The sequence below is a fragment of the Arachis stenosperma genome, chromosome 5 (genome assembly GCF_014773155.1).
Source record: "Arachis stenosperma cultivar V10309 chromosome 5, arast.V10309.gnm1.PFL2, whole genome shotgun sequence".
NCBI classification, from domain to species: Eukaryota; Viridiplantae; Streptophyta; class Magnoliopsida; order Fabales; family Fabaceae; genus Arachis; species Arachis stenosperma.
In genome coordinates this window covers 108,695,235-108,719,115 of record NC_080381.1, presented here as the reverse complement: position 1 = coordinate 108,719,115, position 23,881 = coordinate 108,695,235, and the positions used below count along the sequence as shown (strand labels likewise).

Sequence of the window (23,881 nt, the reverse complement as noted above, 5' to 3'; positions counted from 1 at the left end):
CACTGCTTTTTCTTGCTTCAAGAATCAGTTTTTTGATTTTTCAGATCATCAATAACATTTTTCTTTGTTCATCATTCTTTCAAGAGCCAACAATTTTAATATTTATAAACAACAAGATAAAAAATATGCACTGTTCAAGCATTCATTTAGAAAACAAAAAGTATTGTCACCACATCAATATAATTAAACTAATTTCAAGGATGAATTCGAAACTCATGTACTTCTTGTTCTTTTGTATTTAAAACATTTTTTATTTAAGAAAGGTGAAGGATTTATGGAATTATTCATAGCCTTAAGTCATAGTTACTAGACACTAATGATCATGTAATAAAGACATAAACATAGACAAACATGAAGCTTAAAAACCGAAAAATAGAGAGATAAGAACAAGGAAGTTAAGGAATGAATCCACCTTAGTGATGGTGGCGCCTTCTCCTTGAAGGACCAATGGTGTTTTTGAGCTCCTCTATGTCTCTTCCTTGCCTTTGTTGCTCCTCCCTCATAGCTCTTTGATCTTCTCTAATCTCATTGAGAATGATGGAGTGTTCTTGGTGTTCCACCCTTAATTGGTTCATGTCTTGACTCAATCCTTCTAGAGAAGTGTTGAGTTGTTCCCAATAGTTGTTTGGAGGAAAATGCATCCCTTGAGGCATCTCAGGGATTTCTTGATAATGAGCTTCCTCATGCGTCTCTTGAGATCCATGCATGGGCTCTCTTGTTTGCTCCATCCTCTTCTTAGTGATGGGCTTGACCTCTTCAATGAGGATGTCTCCTTTTATGACAACTCTAACTGAGTAGCATAGATGGCAAATGAGATGAGGAAAAGCTAGCCTTGCCAAGGTGGAGGGCTTTTCGGCTACTTTGTAGAGTTCTAGAGAGATGACTTCATGATGCTATGGATCATGATGGCCCGATCCACAGTTACTTCGGATCGGTTTCTAGTGGGGATGATGGAGCGTTCGATGAACTCCAACCATCCTCTAGCCACAGGCTTAAGGTCCAGTCTTCTCAATTGAACCGGCTTGCCTTTTGAGTCTCTTTTCCATTGAGCTCCTTCCATACATATGTCCATGAGGACTTGGTCCAACCTTTGATCAAAGTTGACCCTTCTAATGTAGGGGCGTGCGTCTTCTTGCATCATAGGCAAGTTGAACGCCAACCTTACGTTCTCCGGACTGAAATCTAAGCATTTCCCCCGAACCATTGTAAGCCAATTCTTTGGGTTTGTGTTCATGCTTTGATCATGGTTCCTAGTGATCCATGCGTTTGCATAGAACTCTTGAACCATTAAGATTCCGACTTGTTGAATGGGGTTGGTAAGAACTTCCCAACCTCTTCTTTGGATCTCATGTCGGATCTCCGGATACTCATTTTTCTTGAGCATGAAAGGGACCTCAGGGATCACCTTCTTCTTGGCCACAACTTCATAGAAGTGGTCTTGATGGGCTTTTGAGATGAATCTCTCCATCTCCCCTGACTCGGAGGTGGAAGCTTTTGTCTTCCCTTTCCTTTTTCTAGAGGTTTCTCCGGCCTTAGGTGCTATAAATAGTTATGGAAAAACAAAAAATCTATGCTTTTACCACACTAAACTTAGAATGTTGCTTGCCCTCGAGCAAAAGAAGAAAGAATAGACGAAGAAGAAAAAGAAATGGAGGAGAGGGAGAGAGAGGTGTATTCGGCCAAGAGGGAGAAGAGAGGGTTGTGTTGTGTTAAAATGAAGAAGGAATGAGGGTTTATATAGGAATGGGAGAGGGGGTAGGTTTCGGTCATTAGGGGTTGGGTTTGGGAGGGAAAGGATTTTGAATTTGAAGGTAGGTAGGGTTTATGGGGAAGAGTGGATGAATATGAGTAGTAAAGAGGTGATGGAGAAGAGTGATTGAGGTGATTGGTGAATATGTTTTGGGGAAGAGTGTTATGAAAAGGTGTGAGAGAGAGGGAGAAGGTAGGTGGGGATCCTGTGGGGTCCACAGAACCTGAGGTGATCCTGTGGGGTCCACAGATCCTGAGGTGTCAAGGATTTCTCATCCCTGCACCCTTTAGGCGTGTAAAATGCCTTCTGTATGCAATACTGGTGTTTAACGCCAGACTGCAGCATGTTTCTGGCGTTAAATGCCACTTTCATGCTTGTTTTGGGCGTTCAACGCCAATCTGTAGCATGTTTCTGGCGTTGAACGCAACTTTCATGCTTGTTTCTGGCGTTAAACGCCAGCTCTTCTCAGAGTGCAATCCTGGTGTTTAAACACCAGACTGCTGCTTGTTTCTGGCATTCAACGCTAGCTTCATGCTCTGTTCTGGCGTTAAACACCAGCCAGATGCTCCTTACTGGCGTTTAAACGCCAATAAGCTCTTCCTCTAGGGTGTGCTGTTTTTGATGTTGTTTTTTATTTTGTTTTTAATTTTTGTAATTGTTTTGTGACTCCACATGATCATAAACCTAATAAGACATAAAAGAATAATAGAAATATATAAATAAATAAAAATTGGGTTGCCTCCCAATAAGTGCTTCTTTAATGTCAATAGCTTGACAGTGAGCTCTTATGGAGCTTCACAGATCATCAGAGCATGATGAGGGCCTCCCAACACCAAACTTAGAGTTTGACTGTGGAGGCTTCTCAACACCAAACTGAGTTTGGTTGTGGCCTCCCAACACCAAACTTAGAGTTTGATTATGTGGGCTTTGTTTGACTCTGTATAGAGAGAAGCTTATCGTGCATCTTTTCCATGGTTGCAGAGGAAGATCCTTGAGCTTTAAACACAAGGTAGTCCCCATTCAATTGAAGGACTAGCTCTCCTCTGTCAACATTAATCACAGCTTCTGCTGTGGCGAGGAAGGGTCTTCCAAGAATGATGGATTCATTCTCATCCTTCCCAGTATCTAAGATTATGAAATCAGCAGGGATGTAAAGGCCTTCAACCTTTACCAACACGTCCTTTACCAATCCATAAGCTTGTTTTATTGACTTGTCTGCCATATCTAATGAGATTCTTGCAGCTTGTACCTCAAAGATCCCCAGTTTCTCCATTATAGAGAGTGGCATAAGATTTATACCTGACCCCAGGTCACACAGAGCCTTCTCAAAGGTCATGGTGCCTATGGTATAGGATATTAAGAATTTACCAGGATCTTGTTTCTTTTGAGGTAGAGTTTGCTGAACCCATGTATTTAGTTCACTAATGAGCAAGGGAGGTTCATCTTCCTAAGTCTCATTACCAAATAACTTGGCATTCAGCTTCATGATGGCTCCTAGATATTGAGCAACTTGCTCTTCAGTTACATCTTTATCCTCTTCAGAGGAAGAATAGTTCTCAGAGATCATGAATGGCAGAAGGAAGTTTAATGGAATCTCTATGGTCTCTATATGAGCCTCAGATTCGTTTAGGTCCTCAATAGAGAACTCCTTTCTGTCTGGAGGATGTCCCATGAGGTCTTCCTCATTGGGATTCATGTCCTCCCCTTCCTCTTTGAATTCGGCCATTTTGATTATATCAATGGCCTTGCACTCTCTTTTGGATTCTCTTCTGTATTGCTTGGGAGAGTACTAGGAGGAGTTTCAGTGATTTTCTTACTCAGCTGACCCACTTGTGCCTCCAAATTTCTAATGGAGGACCTTGTTTCATTCATGAAACTTAAAGTGGCCTTAGATAGATCAGAGACTATATTTGCTAAGCTAGAGGGGCTCTGCTCAGAATTCTCTGTCTGTTGCTGAGAAGATGATGGAAAAGGCTTGCTATTGCTAAACATGTTTCTTCCACCATTATTAAAGCCTTGTTGGGGCTTTTGTTGATCCTTTCAGGATATATTTGGATGATTTCTCCATGAAGGGTTATAAGTGTTGCCAAAGGCTTCACCCATGTAATTTACCTCTGCCATTGCAGGGTTCTCAGGATCATAAGCTTCTTCTTCAGAAGATGCTTCTTTAGTACTGTTGGATGCATTTTGCCATCCATTCAAACTCTGAGAAATCATGTTGACTTGCTGAGTCAACATTTTATTCTGAGCCAATATGGCATTCAGAGCATCAATTTCAAGAACTCCCCTTTTCTGAGGTGTCCCATTACTCACAGGATTCCTCTCAGAGGTGTACATGAATTGGTTATTTGCAACCATGTCAATGAGTTCTTGAGCTTCTACAGGCGTTTTCTTTAGGTGAATGGATCCACCTGTAGAATGGTCCAGTGACATCTTAGAAAGCTCAGATAGACCATCATAGAATATATCTAAAATGGTCCAATCTGAAAGCATGCCAGAAGGACACTTTTTGGTCAACTGCTTGTATTTTTCCCAAGTTTCATAGAGGGATTCACCATCTTTTTGCTTGAAGGTCTGAACATCCACTCTAAGCTTGCTCAGCTTTTGAGGAGGAAAGAACTTAGCCAAGAAGGCTATGACCAGCTTATCCCAAGAGTCCAGGCTATCTTTAGGTTGTGAGTCCAACCATGTTCTAGCTCTGTCTCTTACAGCAAAAGGGAAAAGCATGAGCCTGTAAACTTCAGGATCTACTCTATTATTCTTAATAGTATCACAGATCTGCAAGAATTCAGTTAAAAATTGATAGGGATCTTCTGATGGAAGTCCATGAAACTTGCAGTTCTGTTGCATTAGAGCAACTAGTTGAGGCTTCAGCTCAAAATTGTTTGCTCCAATGGCAGGGATTGAGATGCTTCTTGGTGCACGAAAATTACACTCACACTATGTAATTCCACACAACTAACCAGCAAGTGCACTGGGTCGTCCAAGTAATACCTTACGTGAGTAAGGGTCGATCCCACGGAGATTGTTGGCTTGAAGCAAGCTATGGTTATCTTATTATTCTTAGTTAGGATACCGATAGGGTTTTTTTAGTTTCAGTTGTAAAAAGTGAAAGAGCATAAAATTAGTAATTGTTAGTTTATATTGTGTTTAATTGTGTGGTTTTGTCGTGATCCTTATGATGCCAAGGCATCTTAGGCTAGTTTCACTAGCATTTTTCTTTTATTTTTAGTTGTTTTATGCATTTTCTTGAGCCTTAAGTAATCATTTGGGCCAAATAGTCATGCTTGTCTTAAATCATTCAAACATGAAGATTTTGATGCAAATTCCATGAGTTTTTAGTTATATTCCTTGAATGCTATGAATGGAAGATTCCTCATGAAATTTTGCAAGACTTTGATGCAATTGTTTGGATGATTTCAGGGAAGAAGAGGCTAGGCAAGGAAGCAACAAAATCAATAAAGGAAGCTTGAAGATCACATGTGGAGTTTAAGTTCCAGTTTAAGCTTAAACTGGAACTTAAACTGCCAAGCCATATAATGCTGAAAGCGGCGTTTAACCTCCAGTTTAACCTTAAACTGGAAGTTAAACGCCAGAATGAGAAATGCACCAAAGCTGAAATTGGCGTTTAACCTCCAGTTTAAGGTTAAACTGGAAGTTAAATGCCAGAATCATGGAAGTTGAGAAATGCTGAAACTGGCGTTTAACCTCCAGTTTAACCTTAAACTGGAAGTTAAACACCAGAAGGAGAATAGCACCAAGGGAGCATTTCCACGTTTAACCTCCAGTTTAACCTTAAACTGGAGGTTAAACGTGTTCGACCCACATTATGCACCAGGAAGCCATTTCCACGTTTAAGCTCCAGTTTAAGGTTAAACTGGAGCTTAAACGTGTTCGACATTCACACTCCTGGGCTCCTTTCTTCATTCCCACGTTTAAGCTCCAGTTTAACCTTAAACTGGAGCTTAAACGTGTTCGACCACAAATTGCCTCCAGGGTTGCTTTCTTCAATTCCACGTTTAAGCTTTAGTTTAACCTTAAACTAAAGCTTAACGTGTTCGACCATACCACACTCCATAGTTGCTTTCTTCCATTTCCACGTTTAAGTTTCAGTTTAACCTTAAACTGAAACTTAAACTTCAACTTAAACGCCACTTTTTGAAAGGGTTTCTGGGCCAAGTATATTGAAGTTTAAGTTAGCATTTGAGCACAAACATTAACTTAAACGTATTATGGTATGAAACCCAATTGAATATCATGGTTTATGAGATTGGGCCTGAAGAATTGATGAGTCTGGAACTTCAATTTGTTGAGTCTCGTATCATTACTTGTTTATCACTAAATTTGCTCAATGAATGTTACAGAATTGGATCACAGCCTCATCAGGATTATGGACCATAAACCCAAAGCAAAAGGAAATCAAGGTAAAGCCTCAAAGCCCAAGAAACACAACAGAAGCTCAATTTAGAAAGTGTATAAATAGGATAGAATTGAAGTTAGTTAGCACTTTTGGACACTTGAGAATTTTTCATCTTTTTGTAATTGAATTCAGAGCTATGACTCACTAAACCCCTTTCATTGGGTTAGGGAGCTCTATTGTAATTCAATGAATCAATAATAGTTTTATCTTCTTCTTCAATCTTTTCTCTTGAATTTTGTTAGAAAGCTTCTCGATCTAATTCCATTGGGTAGTTATCTTGGGAAAGAAACAACCCATAATTGGAATCCTTCGGAACCTTGGGAAAGGAATGGAGGATTCATGCTAGAGAAGCTTTCTCACAGTGAATTGGATTGGGGTTTGGATGGATATTGTGACATGTAATCCTACCAAATTGTGGTTCATGAAACTGTGTGGTATAATCAGTGATCAAGCATCATCTCTTCTTATGAACATTTAAACCAAGGGATTGGGAATTTGTTTGTTTTTAGAGAGAATTGGTGAGCCAAGGGATTGGGATCCAATCATATAAGATTGCCAAGCAAAATTCAATGAATGCATTGGTTGAGGAAGGGATAAAAGTTGTTTGATTCGGAGATCTCAATATCTCCTAACACCCAATGAACTCCCCATTTCTGATCTACACTTTCTCTTTACATTCTGCAATTTAATTCATGCAATCACCCCCATCCCTTTTTAATTTCAGCAATTTAGATTCCGCAATTTAAATTTCTTGCCATTTACGTTTCCTGCCAATTTTACATTCTGCAATTCTCATCTAAATCTTGATTCCACTCAACTAGAACACACTTCTAATCCGAATTTCTCACTCAACCAATCCTTGTGGGATTCGACCTCACTCTATTGTGAGTTTTTACTTGACGATAACCGGTGCACTTGCCGGAAGGAATTTTGCCGATCGTGCAATTTCCTTAATCGTAGCATATCAAGTTTATGCACATCAAGTTTATGGCGCCGTTGCCGGGGATTGGTTTTCGATTGACAATTCTCAAATTGGAAGTTAACTAGATTGAGCAATTTTTCTTTTCTTTTGTTAATAGTTTTTGTTTCAGTTTATTACTGCTAATTTCTGCAAATTTTAATTTGTTTTCTTTGTTTATTCACTTGTTAGCATACTAACCACTAGCTGTTTGTGATATTGCCTCACTATGGAATTTTCACTATCTTTGGATGAGTATTGTTTGAGACTGAGCACATTGCAAAAAAGAAAGGAGTATCCATCATCTTTTGGTCAATCAAAATTCATGAGGAACTCTCCACCACCACAGAATGATTCATGTTATTATGCTCATGGTGGGTGGGAGTATCAGGAACAGGAAACGGGGTACTTCCCAGAGCCACAAAATGGTCCATGTTTTGGTGAATTTGATCACTACTCAAGTTGTGGCTGGGAAGATCAAAACCAAAGAGATTTCACTTATTCACACCCCATTCATCAAGAGCCATCACCTCTTAATTATCCAACCTCACCTCCTAGTTTTACATATCCAAATTCTTCATCACTTGAGCATTTCTCAGCACAAAATTCCTTCTCAAATTCATACAATTCATTTTAGTATCCACAAGACTCATTCCACTACACACAAGAGTCATACCACTACCAAAACTCCAACCAAAAACCCTATCAGCCCACACAAAACACATACTCCTAGCCACCATATCACAGCCAAGATAATCAACCTCATCAACCCAATCCGAACCAATCACTTCATGATCAGTTAACCAGGATAGAAGGAATGCTTGCAACTATGGGTAGAGATGTGGCCGATTTGAAAGGCTTTAAGGAAGAAGTGATATCCAACTTGCAAAATCAAGGTGCTGCCATTCAAAAGCTAGAAGCACAAATTGGATATCTATCAAAGCAAATCCCTACCCACAATTCTTCTAGTGATACCATGGCAAACCCAAGGGAGGAATCAGAAGAACAAGAAAGGGAGAAAGTCAATCAAGGGAGATCACACTCCTATGAAACAGAGAGTTGCAAAGAGGAAGGGTTCATTAAACCACAAATTCAGGAAGCTTTTGATGAACAGGATACTCCAACTGTCCAACAACAACCAAGTTCTGAGATCAAGGATGTGAAGGCAGTAGAAACAAGCACCACAATGAGGATTGTGACCGAGAAACAAAGGACCATATCCATGAAGAAGAGAAGGTCGAAGAACAATCCAACTCCTGAGCCAACAAGCAAGTTCACTCAAGCCAATCACAAGGGAAAGCTTGCTGGAAAGAGGCATTCACAACAAGGGGCACCAACTAGCTCCTTTATCCACTTGAAGTCATTCCTCTTAACAAACTGGAGGAAGAGGAAGAAAGTCAGGAACAGCATGTCAAGCTAATGACGTTAAAGAAGCGCTTGTTGGGAGGCAACCCAACCAAAGGTAGTTTTTCTTTTCTAGTTATTTCAATAAAAGAGTTAAGTAGATTTATCTGTATTGCAAGGAGCTAAGTTTGGTGTTGCACACCAAAACAATTCAAGGGTGAATGTGAGATTCTAAGTTTGGTGTTCCACCAAAAACTTCATTAAAAGCACATTTCTACCTCAGCATGACTAGTCACTAGCTCCAACCAATCAGGGAAACTACTTAAACAATAGTTTAATTTCTAGTTCATAGTTTCTTTTCTAGTTCATAGTTATTTTCTTAATAAAAGCACATGAGGTTTTCTGCATATGATCCAAATTGCTGCATATGGCAAGGAACTAAGTTTGGTGTTCACACACCAATCTAAGTTCAGAGGCCTACAAACATACATGCATGCTAACCAATTCTCAAAGTGCTTGGGGAACAAGCAACTTCTAATAGCTTTGCAGGAAGACAATCAATCTCATGGAAGGAATATACATCATCATCAAAGAGAACACCAAGGCTAGGAAGGATGATGAACAACAAAGAAGATGCTAAAAGGTTGTATTGTCACTTAATTGCTTGTACTTTGAATTGTTGATATTGGAAGTTTGCATGCAACCCTGCTTTAAGTTTGAGTCATTGCAGTTTTTGTTTGTCTGTTTGTTTAATTTCCAAATAAGTGATAGTCTAAGTGTCTGGATAAACTTCACTTTCTTAAACAAATGCTTGCCATGCTTGTTCTGTTTCCAAAAATAAAAGAAAAGTTTGAACAAAAGTAACTTGGCTCAATTAGTGACAAATCAAGTAGAATTAAGTGGTGGTATGCATGCTTGATTGTTTAGTCAGCTCACTGGAAATTGAATGTAGAATTATCATTTTTGTGTAGAAGTTGAATACTGTCTATGGATCTTGATGAATAAATGTCTTTGGACATGAAAAAGAAAGAAAAAGAAGAAGAAAAAGCCACTGAAAAAGGGCAACCAAAAAAGCAAAAAAAAATTAAGAAAATAAGCTAGGCACCAATGGTTTGAACTTCTGAGACAAATGCCTGTGGTGTTTATGTATTAAGGATATGCTTGGATGAATAGGTTCTGAGGAGTGTTTCAACACTTGGTAACTTGGGTTAACTAACCCGGGATTATCAACCAAAAGTCCATTATCAAGAGCAACCTAAATACAAAACATTTAGTCACACAAAGAGGTGCTGGGCACCAATGTCTCAAGAAGAAATGTGAACTAAAATGCCTGTAGTGGATATGTGTAGTGCACTGACAAGAAAAAGAAAATGCCAAAGGCTTGTGCAACACATGACACTGAGCAAACAAGGAGCAAAGGAGCTCTAAGAAAAAGAAAACAAAGAAGGGAAAAGTGCCAAGGACATAAGAATGACAAGAGGCCATAGCAGTGTTTGATGGATGCAATGAAAAAGTGATAATCCTACCTGATAAGAATGAAAAAAAGTGATGTTGCAACTCTCTGCATAAAACCCTTCTGATGAACTTCAAATGCTTGCTAATATAGCCAATGTAATTGCTTTTTGTTTCATACTTTCTTCTCAAATAACTCAGGACTTGCTTAGGGACAAGCAAGTATTAAGTTTGGTGTTGTGATGCCAAGGCATCTTAGGCTAGTTTCACTAGCATTTTTCTTTTATTTTTAGTTGTTTTATGCATTTTCTTGAGCCTTAAGTAATCATTTGGGCCAAATAGTCATGCTTGTCTTAAATCATTCAAACATGAAGATTTTGATGCAAATTCCATGAGTTTTTAGTTATATTCCTTGAATGCTATGAATGGAAGATTCCTCATGAAATTTTGCAAGACTTTGATGCAATTGTTTGGATGATTTCGGGGAAGAAGAGGCTAGGCAAGGAAGCAACAAAATCAATAAAGGAAGCTTGAAGATCACATGTGGAGTTTAAGTTCCAGTTTAAGCTTAAACTGGAACTTAAACTGCCAAGCCATATAATGCTGAAAGCGGCGTTTAACCTCCAGTTTAACCTTAAACTGGAAGTTAAACGCCAGAATGAGAAATGCACCAAAGCTGAAATTGGCGTTTAACCTCCAGTTTAAGGTTAAACTGGAAGTTAAACGCTAGAATCATGGAAGTTGAGAAATGCTGAAACTGGCGTTTAACATTAAACTGGAAGTTAAACGCCAGAAGGAGAATAGCACCAAGGGAGCATTTCCACGTTTAACCTCCAGTTTAACCTTAAACTGGAGGTTAAATGTGTTCGACCCACATTATGCACCAGGAAGCCATTTCCACGTGTAAGCTCCAGTTTAAGGTTAAACTGGAGCTTAAACGTGTTCGACATTCACACCCCTGGGCTCCTTTCTTCATTCCCACGTTTAAGCTCCAGTTTAACCTTAAACTGGAGCTTAAACGTGTTCGACCACAAATTGCCTCCAGGGTTGCTTTCTTCAATTCCACGTTTAAGCTTTAGTTTAACCTTAAACTAAAGCTTAAACGTGTTCGACCATACCACACTCCATAGTTGCTTTCTTCCATTTCCACGTTTAAGTTTCAGTTTAACCTTAAACTGAAACTTAAACTTCAACTTAAATGCCACTTTTTGAAAGGGTTTCTGGGCCAAGTATATTGAAGTTTAAGTTAGCATTTGAGCACAAACATTAACTTAAACGTATTATGGTATGAAACCCAATTGAATATCATGGTTTATGAGATTGGGCCTGAAGAATTGATGAGTCTGGAACTTCAATTTGTTGAGTCTCGTATCATTACTTGTTTATCACTAAATTTTCTCAATGAATGTTACAGAATTGGATCACAGCCTCATCAGGATTATGGACCATAAACCCAAAGCAAAAGGAAATCAAGGAAAAGCCTCAAAGCCCAAGAAACACAACAGAAGCTCAATTTAGAAAGTGTATAAATAGGATAGAATTGAAGTTAGTTAGCACTTTTGGACACTTGAGAATTTTTCATCTTTTTGTAATTGAATTCAGAGCTATGACTCACTAAACCCCTTTCATTGGGTTAGGGAGCTCTATTGTAATTCAATGAATCAATAATAGTTTTATCTTCTTCTTCAATCTTTTCTCTTGAATTTTGTTAGAAAGCTTCTCGATCTAATTCCATTGGGTAGTTATCTTGGGAAAGAAACTACCCATAATTGGAATCCTTCGGAACCTTGGGAAAGGAATGGAGGATTCATGCTAGAGAAGCTTTCTCACAGTGAATTGGATTGGGGTTTGGATGGATATTGTGACATGTAATCCTACCAAATTGTGGTTCATGAAACTGTGTGGTATAATCAGTGATCGAGCATCATCTCTTCTTATGAACATTTAAACCAAGGGATTGGGAATTTGTTTGTTTTTAGAGAGAATTGGTGAGCCAAGGGATTGGGATCCAATCATATAAGATTGCCAAGCAAAATTCAATGAATACATTGGTTGAGGAAGGGACAAAAGTTGTTTGATTCGGAAATCTCAATATCTCCTAACACCCAATGAACTCCCCATTTCTGATCTACACTTTCTCTTTACATTCTGCAATTTAATTCATGCAATCACCCCCATCCCTTTTTAATTTCAGCAATTTAGATTCCGCAATTTAAATTTCTTGCCATTTACGTTTCCTGCCAATTTTACATTCTGCAATTCTCATCTAAATCTTGATTCCACTCAACTAGAACACACTTCTAATCCGAATTTCTCACTCAACCAATCCTTGTGGGATTCGACCTCACTCTATTGTGAGTTTTTACTTGACGATAACCGGTGCACTTGCCGGAAGGAATTTTGCCGATCGTGTAATTTCCTTAATCGTAGCATATCAAGTTTATGCACATCACCTTACCCACTTATTCATCAATTTAGCATGCATTTAGATTTCCTTCCTGAATTTATTACATGTTTGAAAATTGCATGCTAGAGACTTTAATTATTTAATTTTAATTCTCCTTTATTCCATTCGATGCCGTAATCTGTGTGTCAAGTGTTTCAGGCTTTATAGGGCATGAATGAGACGGAGATTGGAGAGGAAGCTAGCAAAAATGGAAGGAACACAAGAATTTGAGGAGATAACCAGCGAAAAGTGACGCAGTCGCATGGCTCACGCGACCACGCGAAGGAGCGCAAATCGCAGTGACGCGACCGCATGGCTTGCGCGGCCGCGCGGATTGGAAAGCACAAGCAACGCGGTAGCGTGGACGACGCGAACGCGTGAAGAGGAAAAGTGAAAGCGACGCGTCCGCATGGACGACGCGATCGCGTGACATGCGCGATCTGCATAATCTGCAGAATCCGAATCCAGCGACTTTGGACCCTATTTCGGCCCAGTTTTCGGCCCAGAACAGCAAACTAGAGTCAGGGAATATGCAGAAACAACAGAGACACATTCATTGAGTAGTTTTAGATCTAGTTTTTTCACTCTCTTAGGTTTTTCTCTCTAGTTTTTAGAATTTTAATTTTCAATTGGTCTTAGCATTGGAACATTGAGAAGAGTTATTTCCTCATCAAGACTTCATCACTCTAGTTTGTTCTCTTAACTTGGTTTTATTCTTCCATGTTCTTTGTTATGTTCGATTTTGTCATTCAGATACTTTTATGATTAATTAATGCAATGATCATTTCTTTTTAATTTAATTTCAATTCCAATAATCATGTCTTCTTTTAATTCCCTTTCATGTGCCATGGATTCTTTATTTACAATGCGTGAGTAGTTTCATTACTTGATGGGGAATTGATTAAAAGGAACTCTTGAGTTGGAAGGATTGAAGGAAAAATTTGTAATTGAGTTAAATGTTGGATTGCTAGCCTGTCACCGATGCCAATCCCTTTGAACTAAGTGGGTTGCAACTTGTGAACAGATCTGGCATTCCCACTTGTTTGACTTTCCCTTACCTAGTAAGGGATAACCAAACAGAACAACTATTAATTATAAATTAATCTTACAATCACACCATCAATGATAGAGATTCTAACCGATCAATTCCCACTCAAGGCTTTTATTTATATTATTTAAAAATTCCTCAATTTAAATTCCAATTTACTTAGCTCAACTTTTTGGAATATCTGATTAATAAAACGGCACACTTTTCTGCAACTCGTTGGGAGACAACCTGGGACTTAAAACTCCCAGTAATTTTAATTTAAAGTTTCTGTGACATATTTCTAAATTGATAGGCAGATTTTCGGTGAGTTAAGAACTATACTTGCAACGTAACCATTTAAATAAATTTTTAATTCACCAGCTTCTGCACTCTATCAATTTTTGGCACCGTTGCCGGGGAGTTGCAATAGAGTGCTTATTTTATTAATTAGAATTTATTTATTTGCATTTTATTTAATTTTGCTACTATGAGCTGCGTGTTTCTTCTGTCAAATGACACGTTCACTTTCTGATCTGCACTTGCTAATATTCGATCCTGAAATTGAAAGAACAATTTCACGAATAAGGCAAGAACAGCGTAGGTTAGTCCGCTCTGAGGGCGGATCTGAAAGTGAATCTGAGGAAGAAACCAGCCCCCGTTCTACTGATTCGGTTATTTTACGTGCAGAAAACATGGCAGCTAGAAGAGTTACCATTCAGGAGAAAGGAGCTCCTGATTTTACACTGCAACCGTTTCAAGCGCATCATCCAGCGGCAGCTACGGATTTTGAAATAAAGACCGCACTGCTAAATTTGATGCCCAAGTTTCATGGCCTACCTGCTTAAAAGCCTATCAAGCACTTGAGAGATTTTCAGGCAGCCTGTTCTACTGTCAGGCGTGATGGCACTGATGAAACTTCAATTCTGCTGAAAGCCTTTCCATTCTCTCTTGAGGGAAAAGCAAGAGAGTGGTACTACACTCAACCTCTAGCAAACGTATCCAACTGGGATACACTCAGAAAGGAGTTCCTGGAGAAATTCTTTCCATCTGAAGTTACTGATAAACTGAGGAAGGATATCTCTACAATTGTTCAGGATGACAATGAGACTCTCTTTGAATACTGGGAGCGCTTCAATAATCTTCTAAAAGCATGCTCCCACCACATGATTGACAATATCGTGCTACTCAGCTATGTCACACAAGGTATGAGGCCCCAAGATAAGACCACATTGGAAAGTGCCAGCAATGGGTCTATGAAGAAGTACAAGACCACTGATGAAGCTTGGCAATTGATCAGTGATTTAGCTGAATCTACTCGGAACCACAGACAGAAGCAAGGCCGTTCAAGGGCCGTTGCAGAAGTATCTTCTGGCATAGAGACTGCTGCTCTAAATCGAAGCATCTGTGAAATGACCAACCTGCTAAAGCAAATGCAGTTAAATCAACAAGCTCAGCAAACTCAACCGCAGCAAAACCAACAACTAGTTCCACAAAGAATTTGCGGAATTTGTGCTGATTACAGCCATTACACTGATGAATGCCCGCAACTCCAACAAGAAGACAACATGGTGGCATCCACTCACAACTTCTATGACCGCCCCAACCAAGGGTACAATCAAAGTGGAAATAATAACCATGGATGGTAGGACAATTCAAACTAGAATTGGAGGGACAACAATAATAGGGGAGGCAGAGATAATCAGGAAAATCAGAGGTGGAATAATTACAATAACAGGCAGCAAAATCAACCTTACCGAGCACCTCACCTGAGGCAAAACCAAGGACCACCGAACAATCAGCAGCAAACCTCTCAATTTACTCATTCTTCTGTATCTTCTAATGAAGATTTATTACAAGCTTTTGAGAAAAGACAACTGGCCATGGAAAATACCATCGTGAACAGTATTAACGCCAGTCTGAATGGTTTCACCTCTACTCTGCAAGCTTTTATGACACAACTTGGTTCAACACAAAATTCCAGTAACCAACCTTCAAGCACCACTGGAATCCCCTCCCAACCATTACCCAGTCCAAAGGGAGGCATTAATGCCATCACCCTGAGGTCCGGAACCACACTGCAGGAGAGGAATCAGGAGGAACCAAGCTCACCAGAATACACCTCAGCTGAAGAGGTGGTAGAAATCGAAGATGTTGAAGAGGAAGAGGATATACAGGACGTAGCTGAAGAAGAGATAGCTCAACCACAGGAAGAAGCACAAAAAGGTGCAGGCACCACAGAAAATACTACTCCCATTCCATTTTCACAACTTGCAAGGAAGCCTAGGAAGCAGCTGGAACCTGATCCTAAAATGGTAGAAATATTCAAAAAGGTTGAGGTAACTGTTCCCCTCTTTGATGTTATTCAGCAGGTACCTAAATATGCAAAGTTTCTAAAAGACTTATGTATCCATAAAGACAAAATTAATGAATTAGAAACTATTCCTTTAGGTAGTTCTATATCTGCTTTAATGGGAGGATTACTTGAAAAATGTAGTGATCCAGGTCCTTGCATAGTTAGTTGTACTATTGGTGGTGTAGTAATTTATGATTGCATGTGTGATTTAGGAGCATGTGTCAGTATAATGCCTTTGTCTATATATGATGTTTTAAGGCTCCCTCCCTTAAAAAGGTCGGCAGCTCGTTTTGTGTTAGCAGATAAAAGCATTATTACAGTGGCTGGAGTTGCTGAAGATGTTTTGGTGAATATTAAAGGGCTCACATTTCCCACTGATTTTTATATCTTGGAGATGCCCCATAATGATTCAAATAAGCCATCATCAATCCTACTTGGAAGACCATTCCTGAAGACATCAAAATTCAAATTGAATGCTTTTTCAGGGACATACTCCTTTGAAATAGATGGCCGCATAGTAATCTTCAATCTGAATGGAGTCATTGACAACCCCCCAGAAGATCGTTCTATCTTCCAGTGTGATGTCATAGGCGAAAGCGTGGCTGAAGTTCAAAAGGAAGAGTTTGAAGAGAGGCACACTGGACAAGGTTCAAGTGTGGGGACCCTCTTAACTGACAATGAGGACACTTCGCCATTTTTACAAGCCCCAGATAACCCAGAGCCTGCCCATGATCAAAAGTTAGAATTGAAACCTCTCCCTCCACATCTCAAATATGCTTACCTAGAGGATGAGCAGAAGCTTCCGGTTATTATTGCAAGAGAACTGACTTCTCAACAAGAAGAACAGCTACTTGATGTGCTAAGGAAGCATAAGAAGGTAATTGGATGGAGTTTGGCAGACATAGTAGGAATCAACCCTCAAATATGCGAGCACAGAATATTTTTAGAAGAGGGAGCAAGACCTGTCCGTCAACCACAAAGAAGATTGAATCCTACCATCTTGGAAGTTGTCAAAAAGGAAGTGACCAGACTATTGGAGGCCGGTATCATATATCCCATTTCAGATAGTGAATGCGTAAGCCCAGTACAAGTGGTGCCCAAGAAGTCCAGAGTCACTACCGTGAAGAATGAGCATGGAGAGCTCATAGCAACTAGAGTTTAGAATGCTTGGAGAGTCTGCATTGACTACAGGCGTCTCAACCAAGCTACTCGTAAGGATCACTATCCACTTCCATTCATTGATCAAATGCTGGATCGCCTGTCAGGTAAATCACATTATTGCTTTTTAGATGGTTACACAGGTTATTTCCAGATTCATATAGCTCCTGAGGACCAGGAAAAGACTACTTTTACATGTCCTTTTGGGACCTACGCTTATAAGAGAATGCCCTTTGGCTTGTGCAATGCACCAGCTACTTTCCAAAGGTGCATGATGAGTCTTTTCTCTGATCTTATTGAGGACTGTATGGAAGTTTTTATGGACAATTTTAGCGTTTATAGTGATTCTTTTAACCTTTTCTTAGATGGATTATCTAGAGTATTAGATAGATGTATTAATACAAACCTTGTATTGAATTTCGAAAAATGCCACTTTATGGTAAAGCAAGGGATTGTATTGGGACATGTGGTATCTAATAATGGCATTTCTGTAGACCCAGCAAAGGCGAATGTTATTTCTAGTTTACCTTACCCCTCTTCTGTGAGGGAAGTCCGTTTGTTCCTTGGCCATGCAGGTTTCTACAGGAGATTTATTAAGGACTTTAGTAAGGTGGCACTTCCCTTATCCAGATTACTACAAAAGGATATTGAGTTCGAGTTCAGTGAGGATTGCAAACATGCATTTGATAAGCTAAAGACTGCTCTAACTCAAGCTCCAATTGTGAGAGGACCCGACTGGAGCCAGCCATTTGAAATCATGTGCGATGCTTCCAACCATGCAGTAGGAGCAGCTCTGGCTCAGCGTGAAGGTAAGAATCCTTTTGTTATTGCCTATGCGTCTAAGACTTTAGACACTGCCCAGTCCAATTATACTACTACTGAGAAAGAGCTACTTGCTATTGTTTTTGCTCTGGATAAATTCTGGGCTTATTTACTTGGTACTAGAGTAGTAGTGTATTCGGACCATGCAGCTCTAAAGTATCTATTGGCTAAAAAGGAATCCAAACCAAGACTTATACGTTGGATACTGCTGTTACAAGAATTTGATTTAGAAATCAAGGATAGGAGTGGTAATCAAAATTTAGTAGCAGACCACTTGAGTCGCCTTGAACATATTAAGGATGATTCTACTCCTATAGATGATAATTTTCCTTTTGACAACCTGCAAGCAGTATCTGAGGTAGTCCCTTGGTATGCACCTGTTGCTAATTATTTAGTTAGCCGCACATTTCCTCCACATTTTTCTAAACATCAAAGAGACAAGCTGAAAAGCGAGTCTAAATATTATATATGGGATGACCCATATTTATGGAGATGTGGCGCTGACCAGATAATTAGAAGTTGTATACCTCAATCAGAATTCCAGTCTATTTTAGAAGCCTGTCACTCATCTGAGAGTGGAGGACATTTTGGCCCTCAACGAACAGCTAGAAAGATCTTAGACTGTGGATTCTGGTGGCCTACTCTTTTTAGAGATGCTGCTGAGTTTTGTAAATCATGTCACCCATGCCAGAAATTTGGTAACATATCCAAGAGGGATGAGATGCCTCAACAATATATGCTTTTCTGTGAAATTTTTGATGTTTGGGGCATTGACTTCATGGGTCCATTTCCGAATTCTGGTGGATATTTTTATATATTGTTAGCTGTACATTATGTTTCCAAATGGGTGGAAGGAATTCCTACCCGCACTGATGATGCTAACAATGTTGTTTCCTTTGTGAGAAACCATATTATATGCCGCTTTGGATCACCACGAGCGATCGTGAGCGATCAAGGCACCCATTTTTGTAACAAGAGACTAACATGATTGATGAAGAAGCATGGGATAATCCATAAAGTTGCAACAACTTACCATCCCCAAACTAATGGGCAAGCCGAGGTATCAAACAGAGAAATTAAACGTATCTTGCAAAAGATAGTAAAGCCTCACAGAAAAGACTGGAGCACAAGACTACAAGATGCACTGTGGGCATATAGAACAGCATATGAGACACCTACTGGGATGAGTCCCTTCCGCTTAGTTTATGAAAAAGCTTGTCATCTCCCAGTTGAAATCGAACACAGAGCCTTCTGGGCTGTTAAAGAGTGCAACATGGGGATTGAGAATGCTGGAGCTGAGAGAAAGTTGCAACTGCAGGAACTGGAGAACCTTCGCCTAGAAGCTTATGAGAACTCCAGAATATACAAGGAAAAGATGAAAGCTTTGCATGATCAAAACATCAAGAAGAGAGAGTTCCAACCTGGAGATTTTGTTCTCCTTTACAAATCTCGACTGAGGCTCATGCCCGGTAAGTTGAGATCAAAATGGGAAGGTCCATACAGAATAGAGAAGGCTGAACCGTACAGAGTTTATCACCTAAGCCATCCTTCAAGTTCTGAACTTATTAAGGTTAATGGACATCGCCTGAAGCTATACCATGGTGAGAAGGTGCAGAAAAGCAAGGAGCTTGAGATCTTCCGCCTGGAAGATCCCTACATAGCAACAGATTGAGCTAGTGGAGCGTCCAACTTAGGGACGTTAAAGCAAAGTGCTTGGTGGGAGACAACCCACCACGGTATGATCGTTCTTTTCTTCACTTTTAGTTTTTATTCTTTAAATAACTCTTCTCTTTATTAGTGCTTTCGTGCTCTTTCAATTACATGTCTTTATCTTTCTTAAAAAAAAAAATTTCGCCGCGTGATGAGCGGATAATTTGTATGCTTTTTGGCATTGTTTTTAGTATGTTTTCAGTATGATCTAGTTAGTTTTTAGTATATTTTTATTAGTTTTTAGTTAAAATTCACTTTTCTGGACTTTACTATGAGTTTGTGTGTTTTTCTGTGATTTCAGGTATTTTCTGGCTGAAATTGAGGGATCTGAGCAAAAATCTGATCCAGAGACTCAAAAGGACTGCAGATGCTGTTGGATTCTGACCTCCCTGCACTCGAAGTGGATTTTCTGGAGCTACAGAAGCCCAATTGGCGCGCTCTCAACGGCGTTGGAAAGTAGACATCCTGCGCTTTCCAGCAATATATAATAGTCAATACTTTGCCCAAGATTGGATGGCCCAAACCGGCGTTCAATGTCACCTCAAGAAATTCCAGCGTTAAACGCCGGAACTGGCACCTAATTGGGAGTTAAACGCCCAAACTGGCACTAAAGCTGGCGTTTAACTCCAAGGAGAGTCTCTACACGAAATTGCTTCATTGCTCAGCCCAAATACACACCAAGTGGGCCCGGAAGTGGATTTTTATGTCATTTACTCATCTATGTACTAGTTTTCTATAAGTAGGACCTTTTACTATTGTAAAAAAGGAATCTTTTGATCACTTTAGATCTCTAGATCGAGGCTTTGGTAGCTATCTTTGTTTTATGCTATCTTAGACCATTGGGAGGCTGGCCATTCGGCCATGCCTAGACCTTGTTCTTATGTATTTTCAACGGTGGAGTTTCTACACACCATGGATTAAGGTGTGGAGCTCTGCTGTACCTCGAGTATTAATGCAATTACTATTGTTCTTCCATTCAATTCCGCTTGTTCTTTGTCCAAGATATCACTTGTTCTTCAACATGATGAAGGTGATGATTGACGCCCATCACCATTCTCACCCATGAACAAGGTGACTGATAACCATTCTTGTTCTACAAGCATCTGAGGCTTAGTGAATATCTCTTGGATTCCTGATTGCACGATGCATGGTTGATCACCTGACAACCGAGTGCTCGCCTGACAAACGAGCCAACCATTCCGTGAGATCAGAGTCTTCGTGGTATAGGCAGGAACTGATGGCAGCATTCAAGAGAATCCGGAAGGTCTAACCTTGTCTGTGGTATTCTGAGTAGGATTCAATGACTGAATGACTGTGACGTGCTTCAAACTCCTGAGGGCGGGGCGTTAGTGACAGACGCCAAAAGAATCAATGGATTCTATTCCGGTCTGATTGAGAACCGACAGATGAATTCCGCTATGCTGTGACGGAGCATATGCAATCGCTTTCACTGAGAGGATGGGAGGTAGCTGCTGACAACAGTGAAACCCTACACGAGCTTGCCATGGAAAGGAGTAAGAAGGATTGGATGAAGGCAGTAGGAAAGCAGAGAGACGGAAGGGAAGGCATCTTCATACGCTTGTCTGAAGCTCTTACACCAATGATATACATAAGTATCACTATCTTTATCTTTATATTATTTTCGTTCATCATCATATACATTTGAGTTTGCCTGACTAAGATTTACAAGATGACTATAGCTTGCTTCAATGCTAACAATCTCCGTGGGATCGACCCTTACTCACGTAAGGTATTACTTGGACGACCCAGTGCACTTGCTGGTTAGTTGTGCGAAGTTGTGTAATGCCATGGAATTGAACCACCAAGTTTTTGGAGTTCATGACCAGGGATTATGAGAGTTGTGAAAAGTATTGTTCACAATTTCGCGCACCAAGTTTTTGGCGCCGTTGCCGGGGATTGTTCATGTTTTGAGCAAGCTTTTGGTAACAATGCCTGGGATTGTTCTAGTTTGGACAACTGACGGTTCATCTTGTTGCTTAGATTAGGTATTTTTTTTTTTCGAAATTCTTGAAGATGAATTCTAGAGTTTCATGATGATTTGTTGAAATCTGGCTAGCTGAGAAGCCATGTCTAATCTGATTGGACCGAGGTTTCAACTTATCACCACAAGAGCGTGTTGATTTTCATCAATTTTGCTTTTGGAGTAGTGATCTGCTAAGACTTGGCTGACCTTTGGTCATGTCTAGTGTTTTGGACCGAAGCTTTCCTTGAAAGCTTGGCTGGCTGTGAAGCCATGTCTAATTCCTGGACCGGAGTCTTAGACTAGCATTGTACTGATTCCTGGAATTCTCATTAAGAATTTTGATACCTTTTCCCACTTAATTTTCGAAAAACACAAAAAAATTACAAAATCATAAAAAAACCAAAAATATTTGATGTTTCTTGCTTAAGTCTAGTGTCTCATCTTAAGTTTAGTGTCAAATGCATGTTTTTGTTACATTTTTTTCGAATCCATGCATATATTTCTTTGTTTTGATCTTTGAGTTCTATTGACTTGAGTGTTCATGTGTCTCATATAGTGTTAGTGGCACACAAACTGCTAAGTTTGGTGTCTTGCATGCATTGTTATTTGATTCCTGTTGCATTTTGATTATTAAAAATCCAAAAATATTTTTAATTTGTGTCTTTTCAAGTCAATGATACAAAGAATTGAAGATTCAGAACATACTGCAGAGGAATTATACAGAAAAAGCTGAGCATTCAAAAATGCCCAGTAAAGAAGACAGACTGGCGTTTAAACGCCAGCCAGGGTACCTGGTTGGGCGTTTAACGCCCAAAGAGGTAGCATTTTGGGCGTTAAACGCCAGAATGTATACCATTCTGGGCGTTTAACGCCAGGATGGTGCTAGGAGGAAGATTTTGTTTTCAAAATCAATTTTTTTCAAGTTTTCAAAGTTTTTCAAAACCAAATCTTTTTCAAATCATATCTTTTCAATCAAATGTTTTCAAAATCAATTTCTTTCCTTTTTCAAAGATACTTACTAACAATTAATGATTTGATTGAACATTTTTTGCCTTTTCTATTAAGAAAGGTTTTATGTTTGAATCATATCTTTTCTTGTTAGGCAAGTCATTAATATTTTTTTAAAAAACATATCTTTTCAAATTGTTTTCAAATCATATCTTTTAAAATTGTTTTCAAATCATATCTTCTCAATCACATCTTTTTAAAACCATAACTTTTCAATCAAATCTTTTTAACCTCATCTTTTTCAAAATAGTTTTCAATCAAATCTCTTTGACTTCTAATCTCAAAATCTTTTTCAAAAATCACTTTAATTCTTCCCCACTTTCAATTTTCGAAAATTATCAATCAATTTTTAAAATGTTTTTGACATCTTTTTAATTAATTTTCGAAAATCCTCTTCCCTCCTTCGCACATCCTTCTATTTATGGAGTACTACTCCTTCTTAATGCACAATTCGAACTCTATCTAATCAAGTTCGAATTCTTCTACCTTCTTTTCTTCTATTTTTCTTTTCCTCTGACACTTCAAGGAATCTCTATACTGTGACATAGAGGATTCCACAATTCTCTTGTTCTCTTCTCTTTCATATGAGCAGGAGCAGAGACAAAGGCATTCTTGTTGAAGCTGATCCTGAACCTGAAAGGACCTTGAAGAGAAAGCTAAGAGAAGCCAAGGCACAACTCTCTTTAGAGGACCTGACCGAATTCTTCAAAGAAGAAGAACACATGGCAGCCGAAAACAACAACAATGCCAACAATGCAAGGAAGGTGCTGGGTGACTTCACTGCACCTACTCCTGATTTCTATGGGAGAAGCATCTCTATCCCTGCCATTGGAGCAAACAACTTTGAGCTTAAGCCTCAGTTAGTTTCTCTAATGCAACAGAATTGCAAGTTCCATGGACTTCCAATGGAAGATCCTCATCAGTTTTTAGCTGAGTTCTTGCAAATCTGTGACACAGTCAAGACTAATGGGGTTAACCCTGAGGTCTACAGACTGATGCTATTCCCTTTTGCTGTAAGAGACAGAGCTAGAATATGGTTGGATTCTCAACCTAAAGAAAGCCTGGACTCTTGGGAAAAGCTAGTCAATGCCTTCTTGGCAAAGTTCTTTCCACCACAAAGATGGAGTAAGCTTAGAGTGGAAGTCCAAACCTTCAGACAGAAGGATGGAGAATCCCTCTATGAAGCTTGGGAAAGATACAAACATTTAATCAGAAGATGTCCTTCAGACATGCTTTCTGAATGGAGCATCATAGGTATTTTCTATGATGGTCTCTCTGAACTATCTAAGATGTCCTTGGATAGCTCTGCTGGAGGATCTCTTCATCTGAAGAAGACGCCTGCAGAAGCTCAAGAGCTAATTGAAATGGTTGCAAATAACCAATTCATGTACACTTCTGAAAGGAATCCTGTGAACAATGGGACTAATCAGAAGAAAGGAGTTATTGAGA

At 39.4% G+C, this 23,881-nt stretch overlaps 2 non-coding genes across 2 annotated transcripts; both read right to left on the bottom strand.

Moving 5' to 3' along the window:
- Positions 1-14,458: 14,458 nt before the first annotated feature.
- On the bottom strand, positions 14,459-14,566 carry LOC130984474 (small nucleolar RNA R71). The gene has a single exon (XR_009088409.1). It is a non-coding gene; the product is annotated as a small nucleolar RNA R71 (small nucleolar RNA).
- Positions 14,567-23,559: 8,993 nt separating this feature from the next.
- LOC130983675 (small nucleolar RNA R71) lies at positions 23,560-23,667 on the bottom strand. The gene has a single exon (XR_009087655.1). It is a non-coding gene; the product is annotated as a small nucleolar RNA R71 (small nucleolar RNA).
- Between the last annotated feature and the right edge of the window lie 214 nt (positions 23,668-23,881).